This window comes from Rhinatrema bivittatum, chromosome 11, assembly GCF_901001135.1.
Source record: "Rhinatrema bivittatum chromosome 11, aRhiBiv1.1, whole genome shotgun sequence".
NCBI classification, from domain to species: domain Eukaryota; kingdom Metazoa; phylum Chordata; class Amphibia; order Gymnophiona; family Rhinatrematidae; genus Rhinatrema; species Rhinatrema bivittatum.
Genome location: NC_042625.1, coordinates 96,806,364 through 96,824,438, shown reverse-complemented (window position 1 = coordinate 96,824,438; position 18,075 = coordinate 96,806,364). Strand labels below are relative to the sequence as shown.

The 18,075-nt window shown below is 48.2% G+C and overlaps 1 protein-coding gene across 3 annotated transcripts in view; it reads right to left on the bottom strand.

Annotated features, from left to right (window-relative positions):
* Window positions 1-18,075, bottom strand: part of DLGAP3 (DLG associated protein 3) — a 214,235-nt gene that overhangs the window by 83,741 nt on the left and 112,419 nt on the right. For all 3 annotated transcript variants that reach the window (XM_029571884.1, XM_029571883.1, XM_029571885.1), the window contains exon 2: window positions 7,767-7,908. The gene's annotated coding sequence lies outside the window, so the exon portion shown is untranslated. The remainder of the gene's footprint in view (window positions 1-7,766; window positions 7,909-18,075) is intronic.

Here is an 18,075-nt window from a genome sequence, read left to right as displayed (position 1 = left end):
GGCCGCTTCTCTCAGGCACGCTGCCGTACCCGGGCTTTCTGGAAAGCACGGTGGCCGCTTCTCTCAGGCACGCTGCCGTACCAGGGCTTTCTGGACAGCATGGTGGCCGCTTCTCTCAGGCACGCTGCCGGACCCGGGCTTTCTGGACAGCACGGTGGCCGCTTCTCTCAGGCACGCTGCCGGACCCGGGCTTTCTGGACAGCACGGTGGCCGCTTCTCTCAGGCACGCTGCCGAAGCCGGGCTTTCTGGACAGCACGGTGGCCGCTTCTCTCAGGAACACTGCTGTACCCGGGCTTTCTGGACAGCACGGTGGCCGCTTCTCTCAGGCACGCTGCCGTAGCCAGGCTTTCTGGACAGCACGGTGGCCGCTTCTCTCAGGCTCGCTGCCATACCCGGGCTTTCTGGACAGCATGGTGGCCGCTTCTCTCAGGCACGCTGCCGTACCCGGGCTTTCTGGACAGCACGGTGGCCGCTTCTCTCAGGCACGCTGCCATAGCCGGGCTTTCTGGACAGCATGGTGGCCGCTTCTCTCAGGCACGCTGCCGTAGCCAGGCTTTCTGGACAGCACGGTGGCCGCTTCTCTCAGGCACGCTGCCATAGCCGGGCTTTCTGGACAGCATGGTGGCCGCTTCTCTCAGGCACGCTGCCGTACCCGGGCTTTCTGGACAGCACGGTGGCCGCTTCTCTCAGGCACGCTGCCGTACCCGGGCTTTCTGGACAGCACGGTGGCCGCTTCTCTCAGGCTCGCTGCCGGACCCGGGCTTTCTGGACAGCATGGTGGCCGCTTCTCTCAGGCACGCTGCCGGACCCGGGCTTTCTGGACAGCACGGTGGCCGCTTCTCTCAGGCACGCTGCCGAAGCCGGGCTTTCTGGACAGCACGGTGGCCGCTTCTCTCAGGAACACTGCTGTACCCGGGCTTTCTGGACAGCACGGTGGCCGCTTCTCTCAGGCACGCTGCCGTAGCCAGGATTTCTGGACAGCACGGTGGCCGCTTCTCTCAGGCTCGCTGCCATACCCGGGCTTTCTGGACAGCATGGTGGCCGCTTCTCTCAGGCACGCTGCCGTACCCGGGCTTTCTGGACAGCACGGTGGCTGCTTCTCTCAGGCACGCTGCCATAGCCGGGCTTTCTGGACAGCATGGTGGCCGCTTCTCTCAGGCACGCTGCCGTAGCCAGGCTTTCTGGACAGCACGGTGGCCGCTTCTCTCAGGCACGCTGCCATAGCCGGGCTTTCTGGACAGCATGGTGGCCGCTTCTCTCAGGCACGCTGCCGTACCCGGGCTTTCTGGACAGCACGGTGGCCGCTTCTCTCAGGCACGCTGCCGTACCCGGGCTTTCTGGACAGCACGGTGGCCGCTTCTCTCAGGCTCGCTGCCGGACCCGGGCTTTCTGGACAGCATGGTGGCCGCTTCTCTCAGGCACGCTGCCGGACCCGGGCTTTCTGGACAGCATGGTGGCCGCTTCTCTCAGGCTCGCTGCCGGACCCGGGCTTTCTGGACAGCACAGTGGCCACTTCTCTCAGGCTCGCTGCCGGACCCGGGCTTTCTGGACAGCAGGGTGGCCGCTTCTCTTAAGAGAAACTCAAACCCATGGGCCTGCAGATAACGGGGTAAAAGCAGGTTGTCCTGACGAACCCAGAGCCAGTTAGCACTATCCATGCTATATTAACAGCAGCAGACATTTCAAACCAGCCATCAGAGGCTTATGTTAATTATCCAGTGATGCAGCAGCCAGGGGAGTTCCTGACACCATGGACTCTGCTTAACCCCTCATGCATTCCAAACATTTAGCAAAGTAAATACCACTAGAAAAGCTCATTCATAAAACTGTTTCTAAATCTTCCCTTCAATAACACAGGTGTAATTACATCTTTCTTGCAATTAACCACAGTCGTTCTGAGTTAATCACTGCCCCATCTGAACGTGCCATTTTTTGGTGTGTAATAAGCCTGGATGCATGAGCTCTTTAAATGTTTTTTTTCCTGATGTGCTCCGCTTACAGAGCAGCGGCCGGTCGGCCTTATTAAGCAGGGACCTCGGGATTTGCCGGTGCCCCTTTTGTGCTGTTGGCAGGAGTCAAATCAAAGACAGCAGATGTCAGTTTTCTGGGTAGCATAGGAGCCGTGTCTGGCTGTCAGATTTCTTAATTATCTTCTCTAGTTTGCAACAATAAGAATCTGGGTCATTTCTCTTGAGAGGCTTCGGACGCAGGCCCTGTGCACCAGGCCTCTCTCAGTAACAGACTCTGAAACATTGAAATCAAAGTGTTCCAGATTGAAAGGTCCCAAATGGTTCTGATTCATTATCAAAGGAAGCCCTGGGACGCTCAGGAAAGCACTGATGGATGAACCTGCACCAGAGATGGGGAAGAATTTGCTCAATTTTGAAATGATCTTACTACTTACCTTTCCAAGTCTGGTGGTTAGATCAGCCTCATTACAAGGGGAGGGGTGCAGCAGGTGAGGACAGGACCTGCAGACAAGGTGCAGCCCTGTGCTTGGTTTGCAGCACAGGGAGTTTTCCTTTTGAAACCTGTTTGCAGGCCCCTAGGATACAGAGTACCTGTGGGACAGGCCAGCTGCCTGCAGGGTTTAAAGTCACCCCCTGTATTAATTAGGTTAGGAAGGAGAGGGAAGCTGGGGTGCTCTGCAGTCACAGGATTGTAGTAGAAGATTTTATTTATTTTTCTTTATTTAAACTCTTTTCTATACCGTCGTTAAGCTAGAGCCGTCACAATGGTTAACAACAAGGCACTTAAAAATGTAGCTTTATTTTAACATCTAGGCAGATCCGGTCAGTCCTGCTCACACTGCCAGCTGCCCTGCTCACACTGCCAGCTGCTGGCCAGAGCACGGGACTGCTCATAAGATGCCCTGTCATAGCCTCAGCCTCAAATGTGCTCGATCATTTGGAAAGATGGACACACAGATTCCCTGCTTGGTTCACACCCACCCTGTCTGTCCCACATCTGACCATTAAGCTTTATAATGGTTTTCAGCACCAGGTTCCTAACCCCAGCAGGCAGCCAGGTCGGGCACTTGCTCCTCACTCCACTGGCTGAGCACATCTCCTCTGAGCAGGCTGCAGCATTTTAAATTCAGGCCAGTTGTATCGGTTGTCCCCGAGCAGCCCTTAATTCAAGGGCACATTGTTACTAGCATGCTTTGTGGAGTTCAGAAAATGTCCTAGGGGTTAGCGTTGTGAGCTGAGAACTAGTGAAGCTGGGGTTCAGATCCCACCTCACCTGGTGACACCCCTTGTGTAAGATCACTGAAAACTATAGGTGAAAGGTATGTATGCTGTTCATTAGCCATGCCTGTGTGGGACAAATGAGGGTAGGGTCTAAAAATTCCCCACCCCTTTATTTTCAAGGCACGGCTCAGTCTCTGTCCTGTGACTCATGATGATTGGTCATATTAGTTTGAGGATTGGGGTCAACTACTAACTGTGTGTCACCGAGAGATATGCAGGAGGAGAATGAGTGTGTCAGCGAGTGGTACACAGGAGGAGAGAGTGAGTCTGTGTCAGCAAGTGGTACGCAGGAGGAGAGAATGAGTCTGTGTCAGCGAGTGGTACACAGGAGGAGAGAATGAGTCTGTCAGCGAGTGATACAGGAGGAGAGAGTGAGTCTGTGTCAGCGAGTGATACCCAGGAGGAGCGAGTGAGTCTGTGTCAGCGAGTGATACCCAGGAGGAGAGAGTGAGTCTGTGAAAGCGAATGATACGCAGGAGGAAAGTGTGTTAGAGAGAGATATGCAGGAGGAGAGAATGAGTCTGTGTCAGCGAGTGGTGCACAGGAGGAGAGAGTGAGTCTGTGTCAGCGAGTGATACACAGGAGGAGAGAGTGAGTCTGTGTCAGCGAGTGATACAGGAGGAGAGAGTGAGTCTGTGTCAGCGAATGATACACAGGAGGAGAGAGTGAGTCTGTGTCAGCGAGTGATACAGGAGGAGAGGGTCTGTCAGCGAGTGATACAGGAGGAGAGAGTCTGTCAGCGAGTGATACACAGGAGGTGAGAGTGAGTGTGTCAGCGAGTGATACAGGAGGATAGAGTCTGTCAGTGAGTGATACAGGAGGAGAGAATGAGTCTGTGTCAGCGAGTGATACAGGAGGAGAGAGTCTGTCAGCAAGTGATACGCAGGAGGAGAGAGTGTGTTTGTGTGTGAGAGCAATGGGAGGTGAAGTGCTGGTATCATGTTGCTTTACTCTGTTCAGTGTCTCTAATGATTAGATGAGCTATAATAAACTGTACAGAAATGTTCACAAACCATCATGCTGTAGATCTGGTCATTGAGAAGGCAATTTTTAGTCACTTACCCAAGAGAATTGGCCTCCTCTGCCCAGCTTAAAGTGCACGTGGCGTCCACGGCAGGCACACTTTTCATCAGGTTTAAAAAAGGATGTTCCCACGGATGTGTTTAGGAAAGCAGTACAGGTACACTTGATTTTAAATTGTTTGTGTGCAATTTTGATCCCACTCAGCTATGCACATCGATAGCAGGTGCCACATGATTTGCTACTTTAGTGCACGGACTTTGTGGCTGCTGCTAAATGTCACAGGGAAACAATGTATGTGCTTTCTGCTTCAGAAACGGACTGCAAGATGCACAGGCTAAAAGCAGGCATGTGGAAATGAGGTGGAGAGGTCAAGCTGGCTCTTGCAAGCCCACCAGGGAGCCTGGAGCTTCCAGCACTCTCTCTCGCTCTTATAAGACTCATCTTCACCTTCATTCATAAACTTGAGGGATTTACTGCATTGTGATCATGGATCAAATTATTTAGATGGCAGGGAAAATATGACAAAATCCCAGAAGATATTGCTGAAGCAGGAATGAGACTAACAACTGGCACTGCTGATCAGAAGTGCTAAGCGTTTAATGTGGCTTTTCCACTCTCTCCTTCCAAAATGTTCCAATCCACCACTGCATTTCAATGGAAGATAAAAAGATATACTTTCCTTCTTCCTCCTCAAAATCTCCCTCCAGGGAGCTATAAATCTTGGCATGCACAGACAGGGAGCGAGGGGAGAGGGCTGGTAACCAAGGCATTGCAGCTGTTCCTTAGCTTCCTCGCATGCTGCTGCTGCTCTGCGTCTACTGCACTGCACAGGCGAGCTTCAGACAGTGCACGCCAATTAATGCAAGCATGAAACAATGCGAAGCAACGGTATAACAGGAACAACAAGGATTATTTCTGTCATTTCACTTTCCCTGCAGCTTTAACAGGTACTGGCAAAGTGAACCCCCTCCCTCCAGCCCCGCAGCTATGGGGGGCTTCTCCTGATTTCCGAGGATAGCAGCTGTCCCTTATCTAAAATCCCACTGCTCTTATTCTGGTTCTGATAGGTTTGGAGAGTTTGTAGGAGCCTTTTTCAGGCATACAGGGCGTTATAGGACAGGCATGAAGTGCAGTGACAGAACTGTGGGGGAGGGGGATCTCGATAGTGGAGTCGCTGAGGTGCATTAATAGTAAAGTTGTATAGGAGAATCATACAATAGACCCGCTCTTGATAGTTTTCCTAATAAAACGTTATTTGTTGTGGGCTAAATGCAGCTCTTAGGTTCCTGTCTCAGCTACAAATAGGGGATGTCATTTGTGTGAATTCCACTGGGGATCCAGATCATCCGCGGTCATCTCTAGAGAGAGTGAACTTCTTTCTCAAACACTTACGGGCTCGTGCAAAAATGCCCACATACACGCGTATGTCTGTCGCATGCGAGCAATGCGGATTTTAAAAAGCCACAAAATACGTGCGCATGCACCCGTGCACATGGGGAATGGGCGGGGCCAAGACCTAGACGTGTAATTCGAAATTTTAAAAACGAAACCCGCAGCGTGTGTACAGTAGATATCCGCGTAACCGTTCTGCCTCTCCTTATGAGGAACAAGGCTGTAGATCTCGTGTTGTAGGACTTAGAGGACAGGGCGTGGGGTGCAGGATGAAGAACCAGAGAGGTCTGAAAGACCTCACTATTAACTGGGCTAACTGGTGGACTAGTTGGAAACTGGGAATGTGCTTTGCGTGAGCAGGTTTTAAAATCCGCTTACATATGCATGCAATTGCTGCCAAGGTCCTATGGACGACACATGCAAGCTCTCGTTAAAATAAGGAGCTTACTTCCACACGGTCAGTGCATCTTAAAACATACTCGTGTAAGTGCGCACACGATTACAAATTCTAGCATATTCTCATTCACACGCCGCTACGCACGTGTATGGGCACACACAGGCTCATTTTCAAAAGGACGCGATAGAGCTTTTCTTCCATTCTGCGTCCACAGGAAGAAAGGTTGGTGGATCAGCCCTTAAGAAATCCCCGTGGCTCCTTCTTGACCTGCAGGCAGCCTCCTATTAGGGTGGAACCAACTTCAGAGTGAATATTCTGTTTCACTGCAACCGGGGCGGCCAGGCAAACTGCAGAGGAGCAGCAGAGGATGAGGCTCAGAGCAGGAGGTTCCACGACATAAGGCAAGCGAGGAAGGAGAATAATGGAAGAGGACCCAAGCATGGAGAATGGGAAAGCATCACCTAGCCAGAAAGGCTGAATGAGAGGCGGAGGCTCAGGCTGCTGGAAGAACTGGAGAGGAGAGGGATTCAAGCCGAGCTACAGAAATAGATTTCTTCCCACAGACTCAGAATGAGTGTGTGTGTGTGTGAGATGGACCGCGACGCAGGTAGGATTCAGCGAGCCACCGGCAGTCAAGGCAGATCTCACGTCGGTTTAATCTTCAGAGGTAAAAGAATTTCATGTGTTCCGATCATGAAAGTAGCAAAAAAAAAAACAAATATATATATATATATATATGTATATCACAGGGCTTCAGTTATTAAAAGAAAGATCCCTTGCCCTACAAAATGAAGTAAACAGCAGCCTTTCCTCCCGAAGGGTTGCCAAGCTCCCCCAGGTCCCTCAGAGTAGCACAGTAACGTATTAGGTAATGACAGATCCCCTAATTAATTCACCCCTTCCTATGTCTAAGCACAAAGGTTTATAATCATCCTACAGGAGCTCATTTGAGTAGCCCTGCTGCCCTCACCTACGTCGCCACATTCATCCCGAGGGGCCTGAGGTGCTGGCCTGATGGTTTACCACAGGGGTGTCCCAGGGGGCCTTTTCCCCATGCCCCCCCCCCCTTCCCATACACACACTGGTGGTAATGGGAAGGTTTATGGTGCCAGGATGACAGCACCGACCCCTGCACTCTGCACACGACACATCCTCTGCCTGGCAATGCTGCCTTTCCCTCTGCATCTTCAGACGTCAGAAGGAGACGGTAAACCCCGGAGCCTCTCAGCCTGTATTTACGGGCATGGATCCGGTCATGAGAACAGGAAAGTGCTGGCTTGTCCAGATCTAGGGGCAGATCCTCTTATTCCCATTACAGGCAGAAGGCAGCAGTCAGTAATTACACCAATCTTTCAGAAATATGGTAATAACCATTTGTCTGAGCTGCCAGTTTCTCTCTGCTCAAATCAGAACCAAGGCAAATGAGCCTTCATTCACAACCACCGGGCAATTTTATCTCCCTTCCCCCCAACTGGCCCAGTCAACCAAGGGAATCAAACCCAGGTCCCTCAACTGAGCCACAGGGCTGACCCCCATGACCTGCCTCACTTAGCTAATATACCCTGGATCCCCATTACGGCCCAGCCTCCTGAGGTCGCGGCTCATTTCAATCTATTTTAATACAAAGACAGCACCATGGAGGCACCAGACCCATCCTGCTCACGGTTTTCCCTGGTCTTTAATACAGAGGTCTCTTCCTTACCGCTCCTGCATCTTTCTAGGATCCTTCTGGTTTCATGTTCTCAGCTGGCTGGGCTGCTCTCATCCAGAGACCACCTCCTTCGCTCCCTGCCCGTCAGAGCAGCAGCCTCCAAACTCTGCTGCAAACACACATGAGAAAGTTTCTGAAACACAGGTGAAAAAAACACAGAAAACAGAATGAATGCCTCGGCGAGATTAAGTCGGAGGCCCCAAAAGTTAAAAAAAAGTAAAAAATTTAAAAAATAAATATTTAAAATGGGCCCGCGGCTCGCGGGTTGAAACCCGGACGCTCAATTTTGCAGGCGTCCGGTTTCCGAACCCGTGGCTGTCAGCGGACTCGAGAACAGGCGCCGGCAAAATTGAGCGTCGGCTGTCAAACTCGCTGACAGCCGCCGCTCCTGTCAAAAAAGAGGCGCTAGGGAAGCGCTAGTGTCCCTAGCGCCTCTTTTTGCTGAGGACCCTAATTTAAATAAAGGAATTTACTGAATCGCGCGCACAGGAGAGTGACCTGGACGCTCGCCCGCGCTCTCCCGCGATTTTTACTGTACCGGCCCATTAAAGAGGATCTTTTCTTCCACCTTCTACTATAATGTTTTGGTTTGGGAGACGAGCGAGGGCATCAGAGAGGGGTCCTGGGAGGGGCTGAAGATTCCACGGCTGCCCCCCTGCTGTCCTCCCAGCTTTGCTTTTGAAGGTCGGGGGCTCCTGTGTCCTTTTACACCTCATCCACCTCTACCTCATCACCTCTTGCAGATGAGGATTTTATAGTCCTTTGGGTAAAGCTTACCAAACAGATAGGGGTTTCCAATTCAATTAAACCATTGTTGTGTGTCCTGATGAAGAGATGACAACACTTGGAGGTGCAGAGTAATTGGAAGACCTTCTCAGCCCATATGATAAAAGAGCTTCTCTCCCTCACTAGAAGTGCTACAGGGAAGCCCTGCTGTCTGCATCCTGTGCAGGGCATACAGCCGCTACTACTCACACAGACTCACGGAACTCAGAACCCCACAAGTCCTCCTCCAGTCTCCTGCAATCCCAGCTCGCCGCACACTCACTGAGTGGCATGGGCCCATGTTGGCAAGTGACCTCACACACACGTGGCCTCACACACACACGACCTCACACACACGTGGCCTCACACACACACACACGTGACCTCACACACACACGTGACCTCACACACACACACACACGTGACCTCACACACACACATGACCTCACACACACACACACACACGTGACCTCACACACATGTGGCCTCTCACACACACGTGGCCTCACACACACACACGTGACCTCACACACGCGCACAAAGTGTGCCTGAAGCAATCTCGTGGAGATGCCCTTTGAGCTGGTGAGTAACTCGGCCCCCAGAATCCACAACGTAGCCTCCCCCAGAGACTTCATTGCTGGGAGTGAAGGTTTCACTGCTTGTTGTGTATTCCTCTGACCTTCCATCTGAGCCAAACCAGGCAATGGCTCGGAAAACTTTCTGTTTTATGAGCATCAGAGAGGGCGAGAGGCGAGGGAAAATCAGAGAAAAGTAGGCGCGGGAAGGGGGAATTCTTTCACTACTATACAGGGCCTTACTCAATCACTTTTCTTTTTGTCTACAGGGTACAAGTCCCATCTGAAGAAGGCCCTAAGAAGATAAAAGACAGGCGTTATTTTAGAGCTAAATTACTGCATATCCATGGCTCAATGACTCGTGTCAAACTTTAGACAAGACCCCATTCCTGCAAAAAATATACAGAAGAATATAAATGTAACCACTTAAGTAGGAGAATGCATGGAGAGCCAGGCTCCATCACCACCTGGGAGCCAACCAGGCAGCCTGGGGGAGCCAATTGCTCCTTTCCTGCTGTCATCCACTATCTTACTACCTGATTATAGCTCCACAGGCACAAACACACTTACCCCATGAATTAGATTATTCTGTTTAAAAAAACACTACACCCCTGTCAGGTTCTCTTGTCAGTAGAATATCACCATGGGATTGAAAGCTGCAATGTAACTTTCAAGATGACAAGAACCGGGCTGCTTTAGACCATCTTAAGTCTCTGAAGAAGCTGGGACATGAGAGAATGTCACTGGTGCAGTGAGGATACCTTACATCTCTGGCCCAGAGAGGCTCTGTGCCTGCTCTCGCTGCAGGTGTGTCTAACTCCTAAAAATATCCCCAGACACTGCAGGCAGTCGTACAGTGATCAGAGGCAGTCTCACATACTGTCTGCTCCGTTTGCTGCGCTGGGAGACCCAGGCCATAAATAACACACAGACATCTGCCATCTGGAAGAGCCCATTCGCTGAGGAAACAGTTACAGCCTGAGCCAATGTTGTCCTTTGCTGAAGCAAGACACGCCAATCTCTTCTCAATTACCCTCAGTGCGCCCTGCCAGCACAGTCCCCGGCACTGCCTGTTGCCCTGCCTCCAGGCTCATTGTGGCTGAAATCAGCAGCTACCCTGGAGCAGGGATTTCTTTAAACACAGCTCGGTGGCATCTGATTACAGTCTCAAAAGGAGCCATAATTTATAGTTAGATTATAAAATGGATGGTATAAGTGATTTGAATGAGAAAGCTTCTCCTTGATTAAATGAAAGACACGACTGCCATGTTTTTATACATTTCATGCACAATTTATGTAGAAAACAAATTCCTAAATTCCCCTCCATCCTCACGAAGACGCTAGCAGCTCTAGAGGTTAATGGGGACTTGCCTTCATCCCACACGCAGAAAGGAGGATAACCAATGCACAACACGTCTCAGGCATCCCTCGGTCTGAGAAGGCCCTCCTTCTAGAGACAGTCACCTTTCTAACCCCTCCTAAAAGGCTGCCACCACTGGAGGTCATGGTGAAAGGAGCAGGCCCACCATTACACCCGTAACACACCCCAGGACTGGGTGCTGGGTCCCAGGGGGGAATGTATACGTGCAGCTACCCTAAGCAGACTGCAGCACTGCTCGACAGACCGAATATCTGCCATCATTACCTCGGAACAATTATAAATTTCAATGAGCTGTAGAACTTCTCTTTTTTAGACCTTTAGCCTGCTTCAAAGCTCTTTTACTGGTTTTCCTCAGAGCTAGACACGCAGGGGCCGGTAACTCCTCCAGAGCTCAATAAGGGTGAATGAAGGCACAAGATTTCAGGCAGCCCACAGCACTCCCAGTCCCGGCCAGCCAGCAGTAAGGGCTTATTGGGAGAATGAATTAAAAAAAAAAAGAGTTATGCTACACTTCCAGCAAGAGGATCAAGTGTCACTATCTTCCCTGTGTATATCAAGCAATGACCCCGAAACTAAACTGAAACCCTGTGCCAGGTCACCAGACAAACAGACAGACTCCACTCAAATGCATTGTGGAATTAAGATGTAATGTACATTACTAGGAAGCAGCAGGACTGCAAGTTCCAGAGTGCACTGTGCCTTTGCAATCCCAGCCCACATGCACCTGTACCTGCTTCCTCTCTGTATGTCCACAGCAGACGAGTGGATTTCTCTGCTATAGCACAGCCTGCACTGTTATTTATTCCTCCAGCAGTCATGAGGAGAACCCACCCAGTCTGTTAAGGGCTTTCTGTAAGGGAAGATGTTACACCAAACCCGTGAAGGGAAAACAATTGCAGTCGTGACACTGAGGCATGCAGCAGAGATGACCAATGCAATTCTACTTACTACTATGCATAGGAAGTAAATCTTTGCCTAAGCTTTAACAACATGCTTCGCACTGTAAATACACACTGGCGTATGGTTCGGTAGCATGAATTCCCTTCACTTAAACCCATGCTTCTCCCACAGACGGCAGCATCAGGGACCTGCATGTGTGTCACACAAAGATGCAGCATCAGGGAACTGCATGTGTGTCGCACACAGACGGCAGCATCAGGGACCTGCATGTGTATCGCACACAGACGGCAGCATCAGGGACCTGCATGTGTATCGCACACAGACGGCAGCATCAGGGACCTGCATGTGTATTGCACACAGACGGCAGCATCAGTGACCTGCATGTGTGTCGCACACAGACGGCAGCATCAGTGACCTGCATGTGTATCACACAAAGATGCAGCATCAGGGACCTGCATGTGTATCGCACACAGACGGCAGCATCAGTGACCTGCATGTGTGTCGCACACAGACGGCAGCATCAGGGACCTGCATGTGTGTCGCACACAGACGGCAGCATCAGGGACCTGCATGTGTGTCGCACACAGACGGCAGCATCAGGGACCTGCGTGTGTGTCGCACACAGACGGCAGCATCAGGGACCTGCATGTGTGTCGCACACAGACGGCAGCATCAGTGACCTGCGTGTGTGTCGCACACAGACGGCAGCATCAGTGACCTGCGTGTGTATCGCACACAGACGGCAGCATCAGGGACCTGCATGTGTATCGCACACAGACGGCAGCATCAGGGACCTGCGTGTGTGTCGCACACAGACGGCAGCATCAGGGACCTGCATGTGTATCACACACAGACGGCAGCATCAGTGACCTGCGTGTGTGTCGCACACAGAAGGCAGCATCAGTGACCTGCGTGTGTGTCGCACACAGAAGGCAGCATCAGGGACCTGCATGTGTATCACACACAGACGGCAGCATCAGTGACCTGCATGTGTGTCGCACACAGAAGGCAGCATCAGTGACCTGCGTGTGTGTCGCACACAGACGGCAGCATCAGTGACCTGCGTGTGTATCACACACAGATGGCAGCATCAGTGACTTGCATGTGTGTTGCACACAGACACCCTAAGCTGGGGCTCGCCAGATCAGGGCCAGAAATTTCTTTTCATTCTCCTTGTCCATCTTTTATAGACCTCCGGTTAGCCGAGATGTTCTAGAGTTTGAGGCTTGGAAGGCAAGTGCAATCTGCAGGAGTAGCAGGGATGGGGGGAACCAGTTGTGATTCGGTCTATATCCCACCCCCAACTTTAGTTAGCTGGTAGAAAAATGGCTGTGGCATTTAGCAGGTTGAAAGGTCAAACTGTGGGACCCTAGTTACATGCAGCAATGAATCTGGTAGACAATGTGGGCGATACTCATGACTGGTCAGTCACAAATAGTAAGAAAACATGGGGTACGCCAGTGAGTAAGGCCAGCCAGAAAGCATCTTCAGCCACCATGGACTCCCAAAATGTAAAAGGAACATATTTTCCATTCAATTTGTTAAACAATCCAGGAGAATAGTGAAGCCTCATGAGAAGGCCAGAAGTTGTGCAAGATGGGTTTTCACTGGTGGGCTACACCCATGGAGCTGGTGCCTCTGGGTCAATGCCTGGCAAGGCTTTAGCAGTCCTACAGAAACTGGGCAAGTTATATAATCCTCCTGTAAGGTAATTTTATCCAGGCGGTGTATAGCGTCTAATAAATAATAAACCAGTTAAAATGAGTGGGAAGGGCTGCAGTCAACAACCGCTGTGTGCTTAGCACATCCCTTACATCAAACTCTTCTGCAACACTAATACAACCAGAAAGGAACAACCGTTCTTTGTGCTTCCTCTACAACCTGTGACTAACAGGTGAGGAACAATCCAATCAAAAACTAATTTCCTCCAGCATCAAATTCCACAACTTAACCATAGGCCAAGTGAAAAAAAAACTCAGAAATTTGTTTTAAATCTGCTGCCAGTTAGCATCAGCTTAATTCTAAACTCTCTGTGGCTCCCTATATCTCTCCGTCCCCTTCATCCACCATTACATCGCTATGATCTGAGCACATGCTTTTGTGATTTTGAGAATTAACTATTCCAGCTCTCTTCTTCTTGGCCTACCCTTCCAACACAGCCCGGCTGCTAGGGTAAGAGGGAATTCAATCATGGGACTCCTGTCTTACAACTTCCCCACTACTGTTCTGTAATTTTCCGTGTCCTTCCCATTATCTCTCGCTAAACTCCTGACCCCTTCTGTGCGCTCTTCCCAAAAGAGATTTCTCCCTCTCCCCCTCCTTCTGATAGGAGGGAATCTTCTGTGAGCCATCAGGCCCCACCTTTTGGGATTCTCTTCTCTCAGATATCTGTGTGGAACTACATTTCCTAGAATGTAAAGCGGCAGTAAAATCCTGGCTTTTAATCAAGCATTTCATTGGTAGAGATTGTTGGCATAGGGAGCAGGTTTCTGCCATCACGGCAAACCAGTCCGTTTTATGGATGCCTGCTTCTTTTATTTGTGCTTGGTTTTTCTCTGTTCGGCTAGGTTATTAGGCATATCATTTTATTTTAAAGCCACTTAGCTAATGTTTTACAGGCGGGATATTAAATTTTAAGAAATAAAATAAATATCAAGGCACATTCCCTAGTCCTAGTATCATTTGAAAGGGTAAATAACTGTTTGCTATTAACTTACTTACACACAAACCAGGAAGCAGGAGGCATAATACAAACAGAGCCCGCTCTCTGCACCTGAGCGTAGGGAGGCAGGAGAGCAGCAAGATGTACAAAGGCAATTTAGAAACTCGTTAGGAGGAAAGAGGCAGAATGAGGCCACAAGACCCGGGGACTTTATCAAACCTGTCAACTCTATCAAGAAGGCCTTCTAGGACCTTCCACTTGGTACATAGCAAATGCAACAACAAAGCTTCTCGGGGGAGGGGGCAGGGGGGGGGCATTCATGTTTTACATTTCTTTCATAATAGAAACAGCGAAATTCTGAAATCCACATCAGAGCTTGGAAAGTCCATAGTGAAATCTTTTCCCAAAAACAGCCAGGAGAGGCAAGAGGAAGTCAAGGGCCGCATCTATTCATAAACCCCATTTTGAGAACATTGCACTTCCCCATTTTGATGGCCCCATGGTTTGTAAGCTCCGTGGAGAAGGGACATCAGACCTGAAACATGTGTAAACCCCTAAAAAGTTGCACAAATTGGAAAAGGTGGTTTAAAAATAGAAAAGATTGTGTTAGGATGATTATTATTTTGAAATATTCAGGACACATCTTCCATCGATGGTCTCTGTAGGTGTCCAGAGAACATTTTGCAATCTGAGTAACTGAACAGGGGAAACCCCTTCTGCTGCTCAACCTGGCTCATTTTAGTGGTCCAAGGTCCTGTGAATGAATAAGTTTCCTCTTCTGGGGGCTGAAGGTGTCCCATAAGCTTGTGAAAGGAGGCGCAGGGATGGGGAAGCCTAGAGAGGGTGAGAGACGCACATGCAGTGAGCGGAAGAGCGCGGTTGTAAATGAGAGCGAGAATATGCAAGCCTTCAGCTGAAACTCTTCCACGGATTCACCACCTCTCCCCATTGACTCTCATACTCAGCTACGTACTTCAACCTCCCCGTGGGAATCCCCTAGATTATATTATATTGGCTTCTACCAATCCTGTTATAATGTCTCTGGTCAAAACTACAAGGTCTACTTATATTATCAAGCTTCCTTATCCTCATTATTTATCAAATTTATTAATCGCCTAACACTGTTAGGCCTAAGCGATATACAAGATATACACACATAATAAAAGCAAAACAAACAAGGTACACATACAGACAAGACGTTTCTTAGATACTAAATACAAATAAAAAAAACCACCAAAATTAAATAAATAAATAAATAAATAAATAAAACAGTACATGTTGTCTGAGAAAAGAACAATTAAAGTCTCATCCAAAATTCAAAACCAAAAGCATTGAATTAATCAGAGAATTTGCATTAACAGTTATATATACGTTTGAGTAAAAATTCCTTAAAAGAACATTACTTTAAATCATAGGCAATGTTACCTTATATTTAACTAACTCTACCATTCCCTCGTTCCCCTATATCCTAATTCTTACCTTAGCTACTGTTACATAATATTTCTGGCATTGTTATATAATCCTTCTCTTACAAACATTATATGTTTTAATCTCTGTTCCTTGTAAAGCCAGGTTACGCTACATTAATGTTCCATGTAAGCCGATAGGATGTTTCCAACGAATGTCGGTCTATAAAAATGTAAAATAAAATAAAATAAATAAATATTACAGCTTTTTGGTGTAATTTACCCGTCTGAAGGTTTCATTCTGTTCAGGGCAGCTACAGCAAGCATCCCCCCCACACACACACACCTCCCACTGCAAGAAATGCCTGGGGATTCTCCTCTCATTTCCCCAGGCTGTCAAAACCACCCTAAGGAGTTCTCGTAAATTCAAGGTCCTTGCAGGTCTCATCCCAGAAACATCTAATTAACACTGCCTCATTTTCATTAAGAGAGGAGCCGTGGTATTTATCAAGCACAGCTCTCACACGTTTTGCCTGCAATTAATGTAGTCCTATATCAGCACAGGATGAACATCTGTCATCTTCTTATCCCATGATCACAGTAGGCCTGTGCTATCAGCAGGCATATTAAATGTAATACTGTGATGCTGGCTTTCATCTCAAGTCATCGCTGGTTGAGTACGTCCTGCAGGGAACTTTGTACTGATTTATCAGAAGGAGCCAAAAACATGATCAGGGGCAGCGGAAAACCTTTTTGCTTTTGTGGGGGCAACCAAGCTCCACTCCTAGCTCTACCCTAACTCCTACGTGCACTATCAACTTCTTATGTTTACAGTTAATGTCATTCTATCTCACAAAGATGTTTATGTTTATTCTTACTTGATTAATCACAATTAATTACAAATGTAAAACAAAGCAATGTACAAATAAAATTAACAAAACTAACAATTTAAAACTAGCAAAAACAAAGCATAGAATATAAAAAAAAAATGAATAAGGCAAAACATAATATAACAAAATATTAAAATCAACCCAAAAGTCAGATCAATATACATAAATAAAATGAGTAAAACAATACAAAAGAATAAAATATAACCAGAAAAGCAGAAACTCAGATCAAGGGTAAACAGAACGTGGGAAGGCAGGTTCAAGCAAGTTCACATATTACTCAGATGTGGAAAAGCTCGTACAAACAAGATTTAAGTGCTTTCCTAAATTTTAAGAACTTTCTCCAGACGAACATTGAGAGGTAAGGAGTTCCAAAGACAAGGGGATAAATAAGAAAAGCAAATAGCTCTAGAACTTTCAAAATGCTTTCAAATAGAAGGCAGCATTAGACGTTCTTGTTGCGAAGACCATAGCAGACAAGAAGGAAGACAAGGAAACATAGAAACATAGAAATGACGGCAGAAGAAGACCAAACGACCCATCCAGTCTGCCCAGCAAGCCTCACACATTTTTTCTCTCATACTTATCTGTTTCTCTTAGCTCTTGGTTCTATTTCCCTTCCACCCCCACCTTTAATGTAGAGAGCAGTGATGGAGCTGCTCTCTAATAATAATAAGGCATAATAATAAGGCATAGTGGATAAGGAGAAATAACAAAGGCAAGATAAGATGGAGTGTTCCAAATCACAGATTATAATTATTCATTCCCAGGTCAACCGATAAAATGCTTGATGCTAGATAACCCCAGGGGTCTTCTTTCTGCCTGTGGGCAGGATGGCTTGCCCCTGAGAAAAACAGCATTACTAATAGAAGTGTCAGTACCAAGCGACTATTCTGTACTATGTATGGAGAGAGAGAAGACCATTGAGTACCAAGGGATGTAACCAGAGACCAAGAAAATGTGGTTTAAAGACGCAAACAGTCCTGATTGATTGGGAAGCACTGGCCTGATTGAGAATAGTCAAGCTCACCTCGACCTGTCGCCCCAGCATTTGCCACCTGGAGAAGTGGGAGATGAGTGAATGGTGAGGGTTTGTGGGTGGTGAATTCTCGAGGGTTGGTGCAAGGCTATAGGGCACCCTAGGTGAATCTTACAGTCTTGTGGGCCCTCCGCCCTCAACACACACAATTAATTATGCAATAACAGATTTTACATGAAAGGGGCATTCAAAGTATAGAGGTAAAAGGATCACTTAAAACTTGTATATTTTATTTAGGACAAAAAGGAGAAAATATATTTTTTACACACTGCATAATTAGGCTCTGGAATTCATTGCTAGAGGATGTAATAAAAGCTGATAGTGTAGCTGGGTTTAAAATAAGGAATGGGCAAGTTCCTAGAAGAAAAGTCCAAAAACCATTATTAAGGTGTAGTTGGGGAAATTCACTGCATATCCCTGGGATAAGCAGCAGGGAATCTATCCAGCCCTTGGGATGCCTGCCAGGTACCTGTGACCTGGCTTGGCCACTGTTGGAGACAGAATGCTGGGCTTGCTGGACCTTTGGTCTGACCCAGTATGGCAAGTCTTATGCTCTTGTGTTTGTATACGCTGCTGTGGCGCCCTTGAGGAAACCCTGCAAAAAAGATACTTGGAACGGATATGGTATTAGGCTTATTGTAGAGGGTATTGAGTTTCTGCTTGGCCCTCAAAAAGCCATAAGTAA